This window comes from Bubalus bubalis, chromosome 19 (genome assembly GCF_019923935.1).
Source record: "Bubalus bubalis isolate 160015118507 breed Murrah chromosome 19, NDDB_SH_1, whole genome shotgun sequence".
Taxonomy (NCBI): domain Eukaryota; kingdom Metazoa; phylum Chordata; class Mammalia; order Artiodactyla; family Bovidae; genus Bubalus; species Bubalus bubalis.
In genome coordinates this window covers 12,664,866-12,682,641 of record NC_059175.1, presented here as the reverse complement: position 1 = coordinate 12,682,641, position 17,776 = coordinate 12,664,866, and the positions used below count along the sequence as shown (strand labels likewise).

General features: G+C 41.5%; 1 protein-coding gene across 13 annotated transcripts in view; it reads left to right on the top strand.

The window, feature by feature from the left end:
• The window catches only part of MAST4 (microtubule associated serine/threonine kinase family member 4), a 614,032-nt gene that overhangs the window by 142,855 nt on the left and 453,401 nt on the right, over positions 1-17,776 (top strand). Inside the window, exon 2 of one of the 13 annotated variants that reach the window (XM_044932669.2) lies at positions 1,186-1,228. The exons of the other annotated variants lie outside the window; for them this stretch is intronic. The gene's annotated coding sequence lies outside the window, so the exon portion shown is untranslated. The remainder of the gene's footprint in view (positions 1-1,185; positions 1,229-17,776) is intronic. 13 annotated transcript variants of the gene reach the window in all.

Genomic DNA, 17,776 nt, shown 5'->3' with positions numbered 1-17,776 from the left:
ATGATCATGCAATTAGGGGTGGTATTTAGTTATGGATTTTGGGATGCAGTCTGAGTAAGAATAGTATGGTTTTTATTGCCAGGTTTTGAAGGGAATGTGTCTGGTAAATGATAAAGTATATTAGGAAATAGGTCTTTGGAATGTGTGTATGTGTTAATGAGGACATTTAAGTTACAAGTGAAATATTTCAAGGGGCTTTGTTTAAGAGAAATTACAGAGATGATGGTGTTGATTAGCTCTATTCCCTGGAATTCTATGTATTTAAGCAGTGTGGTACACACTTTGCTTGTCTACAGCATGCCCAAGCATTTAGTCTGAAGATAGCATTCTTTTTCATAATGAAATGTACATTAACTATGCAGACCCTTCATAGAGCAGTGTTTTAATCATGCTCTATTGATTTATACATCACTTCAATGCTGCGTATTGAGGGCCTCTTGTTCTGCTTTACTCGGATTCTCATTCTCTCTACCTGACTTGCATAATGCTCTGCGACCCTGTTAAATTTTTTTCCCTTGGGAAGCAGTCATGACTAGGAAGCCACAAAAGGTCAACCGTGTTGTCGCTCTCTTTCAGCTTTCTTAGGTGCAAAGAACCAGTGATGGGCTTAGAGAAGTGTTGTCATTGTCCATAACTGATAGTGGGCTATCAGAACTTCCTTAAAATGAATAAATGCTGAGTTTCCAGCTTTGGCATGAACCTGAGTTATTTATTGGAAGCTGCTGATGCCAAGTGGGTGTTTTACATGTACTGAAGGAGTGGGGTGATAGCGAGAAGACTGTCAGTGGTTCCTGGTTTCACTACCAGGGGACCATTCCAGGCAGGGCCATTGTGAGCAGCCTTATGAACAGTGATGGTTCTCTGAAACTCAGGTTGTTGCTACAAGCTACCCAATACAAATGGGAATATGTTATCATTTTTCTTTTGTCTTAATGTTAATTTGAGAAGAAATGTAAATCTAGTTGGTATGGATTAAGGATGCCTGCATGGACTGCAATAAATAAGTCGAATTCCTTGCCCTCCACCTGCAACTTCTAGAATCTCATTTGGATTGAAAGACTAGAGCTAGATTTTACACAGGAATAAAACTCTGCTTGCTTCATTATTATTCATGGTCAGATCCCCAAATCTCCTCCCTGAAGAGATGTATTCTTCCCAGCAAATTAAAACATCCTTTTTTTCTAGAGGCCAAATGATGGTGGTGTCAACTATTGATGAAGATGAATAGGTAATTCTTTTCTCAAATTATACATTCCTTCCCCCCGCCCCCTACTGTTCAGGATGTGTTGGGGGGTGGAGGGTTTGCTCATTTAAACCAAGAGCCAGTATTTCATTTCCTCTCCTCTCCATAGGTTGTATGCATTGTGTTAATCTCCTGGTTAGGTAATGGAGGAAAATATTAGAAAGTGTGATGGCTCATTATAAGGGCATTTGACATAAGCATATTTGCTGATGACAGATTGCCGGTCAGTGGTAATTTAAAGGGATTCTGAGCAGTGGTTAAGGTAGAACATTTTTCTTGCATTAATCAGTTAGAATCAGGATAGCCTAAATTACAGAGATCTGTCAAAGTCTTTAAGTGAAAGGTAGATTTTAGAAGCTGGTTATCAGTTGAACATATGCACATCTTATGCTTACCTGCTGTGTTTCTCCTCAACTTAATCAAATCCTCATGAAAGAAGATCTGGGTTAACAACTTGCTGTTTTACTTTATGTACTGGTATATTAATTCATTCTCAGAAAGGAAAAAAATACTTTAAAACACATTTTAGGAAATGAAAACTGGGGCTAGAGTGGGAATATTGACTTTCAAGATTTTCAAGATATTGGCAGTAGAAACACATCAAATTCTAACCTAAATAGATCTGGAACTTTAATCAAGTGTGTCTTGAGCAGTGTGACCTAGTTACACATACTCCTTAAAACAGACATTAGTCCACCTCTGAAAATTATTGGAGTGGTTATGTTTTCATTTATTGGAAAATATCTTGGATGTGCTCCCAGGTGAAAAATAGTTGTTTAGAGGCATTTTGGAGCTCCCAAAGAGATGCGTGAGTGCATGATAACACTTCAGTTTCATCATGACATGCTTTATGATAAAGCAGCTTTGGGCACAGCTTAGCAATATCCAAAGATCAGAACAGCTGTTATCTGCAGAGCCACTGGGGTGTATCTGTCAGATGTTTGCATATAGAACAAGGTGTTCCAGTTAATATGATAGTTTAATTACATCACCTTTCCTGGGAGTTTACTTGATTCCTGGTTCAAGAGCATCCAGTGAGATGGCATTCTATCAATTTCTCTTCCTTTAACAGCGTTCATTTTTCTTACTATTGGGTCTAGGTTATGTATATTAATTTCTAAAATATATGTTGAAATAAATAAGTCTTATATATAAATAACTTTTTCTGTCCCTCCCTACTAAATTCCTGAATGCTAAGATGTCTTATTGTTTTAGCACTTTCTTTCTCTGCAGAGCATGCATAGATATTAGGAACTCAGGAAATGTTGTTATTAGCTGGTAAACAGGAATAATCCACAGATCTTCCACTGGCTGGCAGCTCCAGAGACACTTGGATCTTAGATGGAGTCCAAGGTACTTTGTGCTGTGCTGTGTAATATAGGACCATTTTCCATTGCTCTCAAAATTCTCTATCTGAACAGTTTTCTACCTCCTTTGTTCCTTTATAAATAGAACTTAGCTGAAAATAGTTTGTCTCTGAATCTATGTACTTTATGTTCAAGACTAATTAGATTCTTAATGTTTTACTTTCCAGAATGGAATGGTGCTATCCAGCAGACCTTTCTGAGATGATGGAAATGTTCCAGACTCGGCAGTGTCCAATATGGTAGCCATTAGCTGCACATAGCTTTTAAGCTCTTGAAATGAGGCTGAATCAACTGTGGAACTAAAATTTTCATTTAAACTGAACTTAAATAGCCATGTGTGGTTGGTGGCTACCATATTGGACAGCACAGTCCTAGAAGCTTGAAAACAACTCAATTCATGTGTCTTTCCTGTTTTCCAGTTGTTCTTTATTTTTTCTCTTAGTTCTACTTACTCTTCATTCCTTCCATCTGAACAACCTGTTAGCATTGTATCTGGGAACATGTTTCTTAGGAGACACTGCAGAAATGATGAGAAAAGATTTTCAAAAAATCTCTTGTGCCTTGTATAAATACAAGTGATGTAGAGAAATGGAGCTTTTCTAAGAATTCAAATATACAAGTGAATTTTTGTACCAAAAGTACAGCAAAAAAAATTATTTAAGCCATTGAAACAATTGAAGTGCTCAGCTTGCTATTTTGGAGCTAAAGGAAATGTCTGTATTCAGAATTAATTGAATAGAATAACTACACCGAGTATAAGGAGGCAGTTCAAAATGATTTAGGTTTCACACAAAGTTAATTTCATTTTAATTACTATTACCTGCAAAAAGTGATGCCAGACATGGTAGTAAATATTACTTTCACATGAATACATGTATTTGTCCTCTACTGTATCTGGTGCATGATTTTTCCTCCCAGTAGATGAAGAAGTACTTACTGTAGGATTCATGGACCTTAAGGATTTACAGATAGCCTGAGACTGTTAGCAAAGTGTTGTGTTTTTTTTCGGCCTCTGTGTTTGGGGAAAAGAGTTGTAATTTTTGTAGAATCTGAGAACTTCAAAGGTCAAGTCACTTATTAGATTGAGATATTCCTGATTGCAGGGGCTATGTTTACTTACCACTCTATCCTCCCATTTCCGTTATAGTACCCTCACATTCAATCAACATTTTTGGAATGTAATTGGAAACCATTTCTTTCAAAGTTGATGCATTGCCTTTCTTTTTATCCAAGTGTTAAAATGAATCCATAATAACTTTTATTTTTTCTTTGCTTCTGGTGTAAGGTTTCTACTGCTCTCCCTCATATGGTGATGTGGAACACTTAATCCTAGAGGAAATAGCTCTGGCATTTGGAGGATCAGGAGAAGTTAATGTCCCCATTTCCCACCACTTGCTTTCTGTTGAAGCTGACTGATTTCACTGCAAACCTTAGCACCATCCTGTTTTAACCTTACCTGACCTTCATACCTCTCTTTCTTTCCTTTCTTCATCCAGGGTGGGTTAGTGACTCAGTTAACTATTTTTTTCAGAAACTAAACCTTAGACTGTTTAATGAGCATCTCTCTGGGCTTGCCAGGTGGCTCAGAGGGTAAAGAATCTGCGAGCAAGGCAGGAGACCTGGATTCGATCCCTGGGTCAGGAAGTTCCCCTGGAGAAGGGAATTGCTACCCAGTACAGTATTCTTGCCTGGGAAATCCCATGCACAGAGGAGCCTGGAGGGCTACAGTCCATGGGGTCACAAAGAGTTGGACACAACTGAGCGACTGAGCATGTACTGCCATTACTTATATCTGCAATTCGGACAGAGGCACAAGATGCAAAATGCCAGAAGTGGAAGACACTTCAGTAACCATGTGTTTGGTTGCTTTCTGCTCTTTAATGTGTGTGTGCCTTGGCTTATGTGTGCTTCCCAACCTGCTGACACACACATGATTTGAGCCATGTTTTTACTCTGTACCACTCACCGAATTACTGTTTAATAAGATGGTAAATAACCTGGAGAGTCAAATGCAAGTTCCAAGGAGAGGTAGGAAGGCTGTAACAACTATTAGATAACTGAAGATGGCACTTGGTTAGTGTCAAAGGAAGAGACTCCTACTAGAGTTATTCTATCAAATTATGTGACTTCTTGGAAAAAAGTTAGAATATGAAAAAAGATATGAGTAGTTGGTTTCATAGTCTTATATTCACTTACTGGCAGCAGTGGCCCATTCCTTGTTTTCCCCTCTGTTCTTCAGTAGTTTTTGAGTCATGGTGAAGTGACAGGTCCATCTTGATGATAGATGGTGTGATATATATATACACACAGAGAAGATCTTGATAGCAATGAAGGAAAGTACTATTCTATGCTTGAATATGACAAAGGATTGGGATTAGGGACCAGGGGGAGTGCTATCCTTGGTTGAACATGTTTGCATCCTCTCAGCTATATCTGGGCTATTGGGGTAAGTGTGTTGTCTATCCTATAAAATCACTGTGAACATGTCATTCATACAAAATAAACACACAAGCTCACATCAGAGCCAGAGGACATTTGATATATTACTTATCTTTTGATGTGTAAGATATTATCCCCGCAAACTGAATCTAACAATGCATAAAAAGACTTATATACCATGATTCATCCCAGGATCATAAGGATGCTTCATTATATGCAAATTAATTAATGTGGTACACCACATAGACAAAAGAAAAGATGAAAACTACATGATCATATCAATAGATTCAGAAAAGGTATTTGAATGAATTCAACACCTATTAATGATAAAAAAAAAAAATAACCTCTCACCAAAATGGGTATTGAGGAAGCATATGTCAGCATAATAAAAGCTATTTATGACAAAACCCACATCTAACATAATACTCAATGGTGAAAAGCTGAAAGCATTGCTACTAAAATCTGGAACAGTACAAGGATGCCCACTCTCACCAATTCAGCATAGTAGTTTTTATTTTTTTCTGTTGACATATAGGTGGTTTACAGTATTGTGTTACTGTGTACAGCCTATTCAACATGGTATTGAAAGTCCTAGCCAAAGCAATCATATAAGAAAAAGAAATAAAAGGTATCCAAATTGGAAGGAAAGAGGTAAAATTATCATTATATGCAGATGACAAGATATTCTACATTGAAACCCTGAAGACTCCATACAAAAACTATTAAAACAGTTAAATGAATTCAGCAGGGTGGCAGAATACAAGATTTAACATACAGAAATCTGTTGCATTTCTTTATAGTTAAAATGAGATATCAGAAAGAGAAAGTTAAAAAAAAAATTTTTTTTAATTACCTAAAAAAATAAAATACTTTGGAATAGATCTGACCAAGGAGGTAGAAGGCTTATACCCTGAGAACTATTAATATATAATATTGATAAAAGAAATGGAAGATAATTCAAAGAAATGGAAAGATACCCCATGTTGTTAGATTGGAAGAATTAATATTATTAAAATGGTCATACTACCCAAATCAATCTATAGATTTAATGCAATCCATATCAAATTACCTGTAATATTTTTCACAGAACTAGAGCAAATAATCCTAAAATTTATTTGGAACAAAAGACCCCAAGCAATTCTGAGGATAAAGAACAAAGCAGGAGGCATAACCCTCCCCAGACTACAGATAATACTATGAAGCTACTGTAATCAAAACAGCACAGTATTGGCACAATGGTGCAAAATAGAGAGCCCAAAAATAAACCCACATACCTACAGACAATAAATTTTCAATAAGGAGGCAAGAATATATAAAGGAGAAAAGAACATTTCTTCAGCAAGTGGTGCTTGGAGAGCTGGACAGTGCATGTAAATCAATTAAGTTAGAACACTTCCTCACATCATACACAAAAAATAAATTTACAATGGCTTAAAGACTTAAATATAAGACATGGAGCCATAAAACTCCTAAGAGAATATAGGCAAAATATTCTCGGACATAAATTGCAGCAATGTTTTCTTAGGTCTGTCTCCCAAGACAGAAGAAATGAAAGCAAAAATAAGCCAGTGGGACCTAATCAAACTTGGAAGCTTAGGCACAGCAAAAGAAACCATAAACAATATGAAAAGAAACCTACAGAGTGGGAAAAAATATTTGCCAACAATGTTACCAACATGGGATAAATTTCCAAAATATATCAACAGTCTCATACAACTCAAAAAATGGGCATAAGACTTAAATAGACATTTTTCCAAAGAAGATAAATGACCAACAGGCACATGAGAAGTTGTTCAATATTACTAATTATTAGAGAAATGCATATCAACATTATAGTGAAGTATCACCTCACGCCAGTCAGAATGGCTATCATCAACAATAAGTGGTGGAGAGGGTATGGAAAGAGGAATTCCTACAATGCCTGTGGGAATGTAAATTGGTGCAGCCACTACGGGAAACAGTATGAAGGTTCCTTAAAAAGCCAAAAATAGAGTTACCATATGAAACAGCAATCCTACTCCTGGGCATATATCCTGAAAAAACAAAAAGTAATTCAAAAAGATACATGTGTCCCAGTGTTCATAGCAGCACTGTTTATGATAGCCAAGATATGGAACCTACCTAAGTGTCCACTGACAGAGGAATGGATAAAGATGTGGATGGACTATTGCTTGGCCATAAAAAAGAATGAAATAATGCCATTTACAGTAACATGGATCGACTTCATATGAAGTAATTCAGAGAAAGACAAATATCCTATGATACTAGTTGTATGTGGAATCTAAAAAAGTGAGCAGTTCAAGGAAATTGTTCACAAAACAGAAACAGACTCACACCATAGGAAACAAACTTATGTTTACCAAAGTGGAAAGGGAGGAGGAAAAAATTAGGAGCTTGGGATTAATAGATATACAGTGTGTAGGTGTGCGTGCACACTCAGTCATGTCCAACTTTTTGTGACCCCATGGACTGTAGCTGGCCGGCTCCTCTGTCCATGAAATTTTCCATGCAAGAATACTGGAGTGGGTTGCCATTTCCTTCTCCAGGGGCTCTTCCCAACCCAGGGATCAAACCCATGACTCTTACATCTCCTGCATTAGCAGGCAGGTTCTTTACCAGTTAAGCCACCAGGGAAGCCCCAAGATATACAGCACTTAATATCAAATAGGTAAACAAGATCCTACTGCATAGCACAGGAAACTATATTCAATATCTTGTAGTAACCTCTAATGGAAGAGAATCTGAAAAAGAATATATACATATATGTATAAGAGAATCACTTTGCCATCCACCAGAAACTAACACAGCATTGTAAATCAACTATACTTAAAGAAATTATCCCCCAAGTTTAGCACTTTAAAAACAAAACAACACAAAACCAAACCCAGTGAGTTAATACACCAAAGTTTTTTAGTTGGTAATTCAGGAGCAGCTTATCTGGGCACAGTCCTGAGGTCGCAGCCAGGGCTGTGGTCATTCGAAGACTCGACTATGGCAGGGAGACCCCCCTCACTGCCGGCCCACTGCTGCCGGCTGTTGTCAGGAAGCCTCAGTTCCTTACCACACGGACTTCTGCATAGTGATGCTTGAATGTCCTCGTGACGTGGACAGCTGGTTTCTCCCACATGAAATAGTTGATGTATGGAAGAGGAAAAACAGTTGGATGGATGGGGGCTGGGGGTTGGGGGTGGGCATGGGCGGAGAATGGGAGACCAAGGAGAAACTCACAATGCCTTTTACGGCCAAGTTTTAGAAGATATACACCATCATTTCTGTCCTGGTGTGTTAGTTAGAAAAGAGTCATCAAGTGCAGTCTGCTCTGAAGCAGGGAGCATTTCCAAGGTCTACCTCTTAAAGAAAGGAGTACCAAAGAATTCCTGGGCATATAATAAAATCACCATATCTGAGCAACTGAGAGTCCTTCCTGGCCTGGTACTCATTCCTACACTTTGATTTCTTAGTCCTGCTTCTACTTCTAGACTCTTCTCAAGTCTAAAGTCAGTCCTGGAGGGGCTATATTTCACCCTTTCAAATAGCCCCTTTGACCTTTTATTTCAATTTGATTATGACAATTATTAATGAATAAATTCTTGTTGTAAGATATTGTGACGGTGTAAGATTCTGAAATGCAAGAATTCTTTAAAGATGTTAGGTAGATCATTTCCCTCTTTTAGAGCAGTTATTAAAGCCTTGGATGATGGATACCTTCATTGTCATTTTCCTGTAGATTTTCTTTTTTCTTGATTTTTAACTAGCTGTGGTGTGAAGAGTGATTTATTTAGTAAAAAAGTCCTTGATTATGTGATTTGTGTAAAGTCGTTTCTAAGTTTTCAAAAATAATTCTCAGAGTTGACTTTCCAGCTTTTTCCATTGTTTGTATTCATTTGGGAAATATGGAAATGTTGCATAGTTCCACATTTTTAGTATTTGCTTGTGGAACATAAAGTGTAAAATAAATTTACACTTGCAGATAATCCTGCTGTTACTGGCTTCCTCCCCAGACAGAAGACACCCGCCTATTTGGCCACATCTTTCCCCAGTTGTTGGAGGAGAGGTCACCTTATTTATTTTCCTTAACCTTGCTAACCCCCCATGGCAGGAATTCTGGGGAGGAAAAAGAGGAGACAGGTAAGACTGGTTTGCCTCAATCAGAGAAGAGTAGCAGGCAGGTGTGAGGAGTGACTGGGCCGCCTCCTAACCTGGCTATGGGAAACGTGTGTGTGTGGTGAATCCACCTCAGCTTTTACACACAGGGAGACTTTTTAACCTTATTTCAGTCTTATTTTCATTCCTTGTCAATGGTACATCTTTTAATGCCTCAGGGTAGTTATCATCTAATAATGCTCTCAGGTCCCAAGTAGAAGTTTATTCCTAGAACGCATGTGCTAAATGTTGACTATTCAGGCCTTTTGCTAAATTGTGGGAGGCACAAATAAGTGATTAGGATTCACAGGGGGCCGCAGACATACTAACCAAGGAGAAAATTTGTTTTCCTGTGTATTATCCCAAAATAGAGGAATTGGCAAAGCATTTTTCTAAGATTTTTCTACCGAGCAGAGAAAGTTATTTTTCATCATTCTTGGCACTTATCCGTTCCGTGTTTTATTTATTTATTTTTGGCTGTACCCAGTCTTCATTGCTATGCTGGTTTTCTCTAGTTGTGATGTGCGGGGCTAATCCCTCGTTGTAGTGGACAGGCTCCTCATTGTGGTGGCTTCTCTTGCTGCAGAGCATGGGTTCTCGGGTGCTTAGGCTTCTTTAGTTGCGACCCGTGGGCTCAGTCGCTGCAGCTCCTGGGCCTTAGAGTGCTGGCGTGATAGTTGTGGCTCAGGGGCTTAGTTGCTCTGCAGCATGTGGATCTTCCCAGATCAGGAATCGAATCCGGATCTCCTACATCGACAGGCGGATTCTTCACCGCTGAGCCATCAGGGAAGCCTCCCCACCCCGTTCCATGTTTTACAGGTAGCATTTATTGAGGTGTGTTCCTTGCTCTCCTAGTACAATTTGTCTTGGAACACTATCATGAATGATTCTTGGTTTCCTAGTAGTAGCATAAATTGAAGGCTACACTGGGGCGTTAGTCCACATACCTTGGAAACGCTTGGGAAATCATGGTAAATCACCAAGTGTCCTAACTGCCCATGGGCTCCTGCGCCTCTAGGAGGAGGTAAATGTGTATATGCACAAATGGTTGCTTTAGGACTAATCAGCTGTGCCCAGGACACCATCATCACACTTGTGAGCAAAGCATAAAGGCTGACATAAGCTCTTAAAGGAGCGAGGGGAGACAGTAGGGCATCAGAGAACATGGCTGAGATAAGAAGGAATAGGATGTTGCTGTGTGTCTTGTCTCAGGACACTGGACGATGAATGGTCACGAGGAGCAGCGTAGCCGTACTTGTGGTCCCTAAAAGTTACAGTCTGTCTGTGCTGGATCCCCCTCTGGTGACTCCTGCACTGTGGAATGCAGAAATCTAAATGGAAGATGTTGTGTTTTTCTACTTCGATTTTCTCACCAAGCATCATCTCCCAGAAATAAAGTCCACAATGTATATATCCATGCCTGGCCCACAGAACGCCTTCTGTAAATATTAGTTCCCTTCCTCTTTGCTTCTTGTGCAAGTCATTTCCCTAAGTTGGTGAGGCTTCTATAGCTTGGTGACTTTGTTTTGGAAGTAATTTGAGGAGACTTATGTGACATCAGGGATGGAGGAAGGAGAGGAGTTCAGTGAGCATCTGGTCCAAAAACAGAGAGTGGAGAAGGAAGCAGGCTCAGGGAAGCCTCTTCCATCAGTCCAGGTGGCCTGCACCTGCCACCAGGTACCCAGGTACAACAGTCACAGAAAGCTGCAGGGCCGTAGCTGGGTGGCAGGGCTGGTGCTGCCCACATGAAGATGGCATAGAGGAAGAGGATGGGTCTGACAACTAGCCGTGGGCTCAGTCTTTGTTGGTCACTAGTTCTGATGCCAGGGGCAAGTCACTAGAACAGCCTAGTCCTCACTTTCCTTATCTTTAAAATGGGGATGACAGTAATACCATGTCAAAGGGTTGTTTTATAGATGAAATGGGATCACTTGCCTAAAGCACTTAGGATGGTGCTTGGCACGCAGTGAAGCTGTGCCTAGTGAGAGAGGGAGGGATGGGTGGACTGAGACCAGGGAAAGGGGGCGTGGCCCAGACACCAGGATGCTGTTTCTCACGTGATGCTCATTCTCACTCAAAGGCCCTCAAACTTGCCTTTCTCTTGGCATGGAAGCCTCTTCGTCCTTCACTCCTCCTCCCTCCAGGTCTCTGCTCGAATGGCCCCCTGTCAGAGAGATGGTCTCTAACCACCCGTATCCTGCTTCTGCATCATAGCCCTAATTAGTGCCCGAAGAAAGGGGCTGGGTTTTGCCTGTGGCTCCCTCCACAGAGCCCAGACAGCACCCAGCACATAGGCGATGTTCAGTAAAGTTACTGAAGACATCAGTTCAGGCAAGGGGGCCAGATAGTAACTATTTTGGGCTTCACGAGCCATATGGTCTCTGGGACAACTGCTCAGCCCTGCTGATGTGGGCAGAGTGGAAGGTATGCGAGCAAACGAGTATGGCTGTGGTCCAGCACATTCTTATCTGGAGTGTGGGCAGCAGTTGACTGGTCTCGGCAATGTCAATGAATGGTGAAGGTCAGGAATGAACATTTAGTGGCTGTGGTGGTTTGAGCTTATGGGAATGGGGTATCTCAGCAGTAGGGGGTGACTATAACCATGGCGGCAGCTGGGGGACAAAGAAAACCCATAGCCCTGATGGGGAAACAGCCTGGTTTCTGGTAGCTCTGATGATACAAATGGATGGGGATCGTGTACTTCGCTAGCCAGACCAGTCCCGTGGGCGCAGCCTTGGAGATGAGAGCTCTGCTGTCTACATTTGGTGAATGGGTTTTTCTTAAACTTTAAGTAAGCATTTAAATGGTGGAGAAATTCATGTTTAAAATCCCCACAAAGGAGAAGAAATCTAATTTATCCTATTTTTAACTTTTATATATGAGAACCCTAGATTTAGTGAAAAGAAGACTATACATGTAGAGTGGAGTGTTCTGTTCTCAGCCGACTTCAAGCTCAGATTTGAAGCTTTCCCTAATTTAGTGTGTTTTTTGATTCCAGTCTGGCACTAGTGGTAAAAGAACCCACCTGATAATGCAGAAAACATACGAGATGCGGGTTTGATCCCTGGGTCGGGAAGATCCCCTGGAGGAGGGCATGGCAACCCACTCCAGTATTCTTCCCTGGAGAATCTCATGGACAGAGGAGCCTGGCAGGCTACAGTCCATAGGGTCACAAAGCATCAGACACGACTGAAGCAACTTAGCACTCATGCATATTCGACATAGAGCCTCTTCCACCAGCAAGTCTCAGGCAAAAAAGGAAAAATAAAGACCTGAGCATGGGAGCCAGAGCTGGATCAAATACTGACTGTTGAAATGTCCCCAGATGTGGGTCATCTCTTTCAGGTATTGGCAGATGTCAGTGTGTTCACGCTTTCTGAGGTAGGACTGGTTGGCTCCGTACCTTGTCAGGAGTTTACTTGGAATTCCTGTGTATTGGGTTGGTTTTGTTCTTTCATGGAAGGGGAACAGAATTGTTTCTTCTTCTTGGCTAAAGTGAACATATTTTTAATAGTAGTTTTAGAGTTCTTGTTTATAGATTTAAAAATACCTTGTTTATAGGTTAAAAAAGAATAAGATCGAACTCTCAATCCTCTTCAACTCTTCTTGTTGCTGTTTTGGTCTTATTTATGCAGCTCTATTCAGTCCTTGGGGGCTGCTTTGAGAACTCAAGGGATTCCTGACAGTGAGTTATCTTCTGTCTGTTTTTACTACTCTGTGGCTTCTGGTGAATGCTTATTTTAGCAGAGTTATGAACCTGTAGCCAAAGGCAAAGTCTTTTCCTGGCCCGATTTCAGTTGGTTGCTGGGAACATCTTGACTTGTCCTTCACTCCTGAAACTGAGAAGAGTTTTCTTCCCAGAATGTGTGGGCTGGTGGGGATGGGGGTTCAGAATAGAGGGCTCCTGTTTGGGGGCCAGACCCTTTTGTGGAGAATACATAAAAGTATATGAGCTTCCAGTAATGGTTGGCCATCCGATCAGACTTTTCAAGAACATTATAATCGGTAATTGGAAGATCAGAGGGATCAAGTTACTCATACACTCATGACCCAACTGAATAGTAGATTATGAAGAAAAGTTAAGATGGAGTCATTTTCTGAGAGTCTATCAAGCTATTCACTGCTCGTGTTTCTCCTCCTCCTTGTTTTTCTCATTGCGTTTCCCACCCTCTCCCTCCCGCCTCTTATGTCTTTCCAAGTCATTTTCTCTTCCCCACGTTTCTCTGGTTCATATTCCCCTGGGGGCTTGTAGGTTAGGGCTCACCTGACTCTTGAGGGCTGGGAGTCCATGTGGTGGATGATGACTTGGGAAGCAGCCCTGGGATGTTGTGACTGAACAAAGGAAAGCTGGGATGTTAGCACTATAACCTAAAGTTCTAGGTGTAGGTCACTCAGTCATGTCCGACTCTTTGCAACCCTTTGGACTGTAGCCCTCCAGGGTCCTCTGTCCATGAAATTCTCCAGGCAAGAATCCTGGAGTGGGTAACCATTCCCTTCTACAGGGAATCTTCCCAACCCAAGAATCGAACCCATGTCTCCTGTATTGCAGGTAGATTCTTTACTGTCTGAGCCACCAGGGAAGCCCAAAGCAAGCCTTAAAACTTCAGTGTGGCTCCTAGTGGAGGTGGGGCAGATGTGTGGCAGTGGGCAGACAGGCACTGAAGCCCCACACCATGTTGGGATCTGGTCCTTAGCAGTCTGCCTTTCAGAGGCAAGAGTCAGTTGGTGCCGGACCCTGGACACAAGGCCTGACCTTGAGTTCTGGGGGCCCAGGCCAGGGATTCTAGTAACTAAAGAGCAGAGACTCAGCCTGGGGATCCAGGGTAGACAGCTGGGCAGACTCTGGTCAGAGAGAGACCAAGTGGTAAGAAAGATTTGGTGCTGAGCAAGGGAAAGACTGATTGAAGGTCTCATAATGTATTTATTTAGAATTATGGACTATACTCATTTATACATATTTAATAGATTTAATATATTTGTTTCTTTATTATGTGTTAATTTTGCTAAGGCTTCCCTGGTGTCTCAGATGGTAAAAAACCTGCCTGCAATGCAAAGTTCGATCCCTGGGTCAGGATGATCCCCTGGAGGAGGCCATGGCAACCCACTTCAGAATTCTTGTCTGGAGAATTCCATGGACAGAGGAGCCTGGCAGGCTACATACAGTTCATGGGGTCACAAAGAGTCAGACACGACTGAGCAACTAACACGGTCATACTTTTCAATTTTGCTGAGAGAGAAGGTTTTTAGGCTCTGTGGTGGGGTGGACACAACCAGGCTGAAAGTATGAGGTCATGTCAGAGCAGGTGGGTAGGGTAGGAGCTGGGGAAGGGGCAGGGCAACAGGGCATTAATGTCCCTGAACAGCTCTTGTCAGACTATTCTCCTCTTCCTGTCTCCCTCCCCTTTCTTCCTCGGTCATCTCCTTCTCTTTCTTCTCCATTCCCTTCACATTCTCTGTTATGCTTTCCCTCTTAAAGAAGAAATGAAGCTGATAGAAATAGTTTGCGTGGGCTGGCACTACCTCTGACCCCCAGAGCACTCCTTTGAGTTCTCTATTTGCCAATTTCTCAGTGACTGTTTTTCCTGTCCTTCTAAAATATTTCCATTTAACCAGGTAAGGCCCCTAAGCTGCTAAGAACGCGTGACTCATACTTCTCAGGAATGCTTTTCCGAACAGCGTTTGTTTATCTCTTGGGTCAGGGTTCAGTTTGCTACCGCTACCCACAGCGGAATTGCTCAAACAGCCCTTTTTTCCTCTTAATGTAAAATCATGAAGTGAATATTAATTTATATGTTTTTCCAGTTAAAGAGCACATTATTTTTATAAGAAGGGCAGGTTTCAGTTTTTTCCTAGACACTTGTGGAAAGTTTATTTTTAGGTTCAATAGATGTTACTGATCAGAAGTTCTAGTGCTTGGTTATTTTCTTTTATGGTTCTGTCAAAATGAACCAGGCTAAGAGGAAATGGAAGGGGGAAGAGAAGAAACATATGAGTGCTATCTCTTGCTAGGAACTTGATATTTCATCCTCTGTCACCCCCTTCTCTTGCCCTCAGTCTTTCCCAGCATCAGGGTCTTTTCCAGTGAGTCAGCTCTTCACATCAGGTGGCCAAAGTACTGGAACTTCAGCTTCAGCATCAGTCTTTCCAATGAATATCCAGGACTGATTTCCTTTAGGATTGACTGGTTTGATCTCCTTGCAGTCCAAGGGACTCCCAGGAGTCTTCTCCAGCACCACGGTTCAAAAGCATCAGTTCTTTGGCACCCAGCCTTCTTTATGATCCTACTCTCACATCCATACATGACCCTGGAAAAACCACAGCTTTGACTAGACGGACCTTTGTCAGCATAGTGATGGTTTAGCTGCCAGTTTTCCTCCTCCATTGGTTTTCATTTAGTTGAAAAAACACCTTGTCTTTCAATGCTTATTTTGTATTAAAAAAAACTTTTTATTTCATGCTGGGGTCTAGCCGATTAACAATGTTGTGATAGTTTCTGGTGAACAGTGAAAAGACTCAGCCATACATATACAAGGATCCATTCTCCCCAAACTCCCCTCCTGTCTAGGATGCCGTATAACAGTGGGCAGAGTTCCATGAGCATACAGTAGTTCCTTATTGGTTATCCATTTTAACTATAGCAGTGTGTACATGACCATCCCAAACTCCCTAACCACCCTTTCCCCCATCCTCACATTTTTACATGTTCTTCCTCTTTCCATCTCTGGAGCAGCAAGCAAATCCTTCCTCCTGCCATAGCACAAAATAGTCCTGCTCAGTCTTAGACCCTGTAGACTCAGGTATTTCCCCTATATAATGCTTATCTCAGCAGCTTCTCAACAAAGAGAGATTTCTCTCATAAGTCCTTCTTAGACCACCTTGCTTAGAAAACAGATTTTTTTTCTGTACTCCATTAAAGACAAGTTTGAAAAGCCCAAGCTAGAAGGAAAATTATCAATGTTGTCAATCCTGAAGGAAATCAGTCCTGAATATTCATTAGAGGGACTGATGCTGAAGCTGAAACTCCAATACTTTGGCCACCTGAGGTGAAGAGCCAACTCATTGGAAAAGACCCTGATGCTGGGAAAGATTGAAGGTGGGAGGAGAAGGGGGCGACAGATGATGAGATGGTTGGATGTCATCACCCACTGACTTGATGGACATGAGTTTGAGTAAGCTCTGGGAGTTGGTGATGGACAGAGAAGCCTGGTGTGCTACAGTCCATGGGGTCACAAAGAGTCAGACACAGCTGAGCAACTGAACTGAACACACCATGCTGTGCTGCTTTCTGCACTGGCTTCAGGTTCCCTGAGAAGATCCTAATCTCTGTGAGTAAATGCTAGTCAACACCTTCCTGCATTTTAGGCATTAAGTGATGTCAGCATGGCTCAGCCAAAACAGTAAGGACTGGAAATTAATTAGACGCAGGACCACAACTCTGCTCAAGGTTATTGTAGTCCCTCACACCTAACTCTGTCGTTACCTTTGCCATGTCATTTCATGACTCTGCTTTTGTGTCTCTCTCCTGCACTGTGGTAGAAGTGCCTGCAGGAAGATGCCTATGTTCATTCTGTTTTCCTTCCTCAGCCCTTAGCACAATGTCAAGTTGTTAAAACAACCATTGGCTGATAGAGCCTGCATGAACAAAACCCATAGAAAATCACACAAGTCAATTATAATGGAGTGATGGATACCAGTGGGATTGCAGGAGTAGGTAAGGGAGAAAGGCATGAAAGGTAATAAATAGATGATAGGTCTAGAAGTCTGCATTCTGGGCTGGATTCATGCACCAGCTATCTCTGCAAAGCTTAGTGGTTGACTTGGCTGGACCTCTGTCTTCTGAAAAGCTAGGAATTAGACTACGGGTGATTTTATTTTGTAATTCTGTAATTTTGACTTGAGGATTTCGGCTAAGAAATCCTAGAAACTGCTTCTGTCGATGGCCAGTTAGGACTGAACTAGGTCATTCACTGATTGACACCAGGGTGTAAGACTCCATTTCCTCTGGGGAGCTTTCCCAGAGCAGGGATGGAAGAGGAAATGAAAGTTAACTTTCTGGGGCTCCACGTGCTCCGTGGTGGTGACCCCTCTTAAGGAGGCTGTTTGAAACAGTGGAAGCAACATGGGCTTTGGAGTTAGGAATCTTGAGCTTGATTCCTTTTGTACCTCCTGAGCTGATAACTTTGCAGGGGTTACTCTTTCCCAATGTTTTTGCCCATTGGTAAAGTGGGCATAATACTACTACCTGCCTGGGGGTCTACTATGTTTACCAGAGGGGAAGCGGGCACAGAATGTCAAGTTTTGTGGCCTTGTGGGGACTTTCCCCTCTGAATTTAAATGCAGAGACGATGACTGGTGAGGAGAATATTCTCTGCCTCCTTTGTTAACCGCGGTCAGAATCTTTAGTTTTATTGCGGATGGGGACATGATGGTACCAGGGGAATTTAATGTCTTCAGATACGTAAACAACTTCAGGCATAGATCAGATCCCTAACTAAAGGTCAAGGACATACCCTGAATATTAAAGAGACAGAAAAATAGGCAATGTGTATGCAAAGTCAAATCAGTATATTCCTTGTACTTCTCA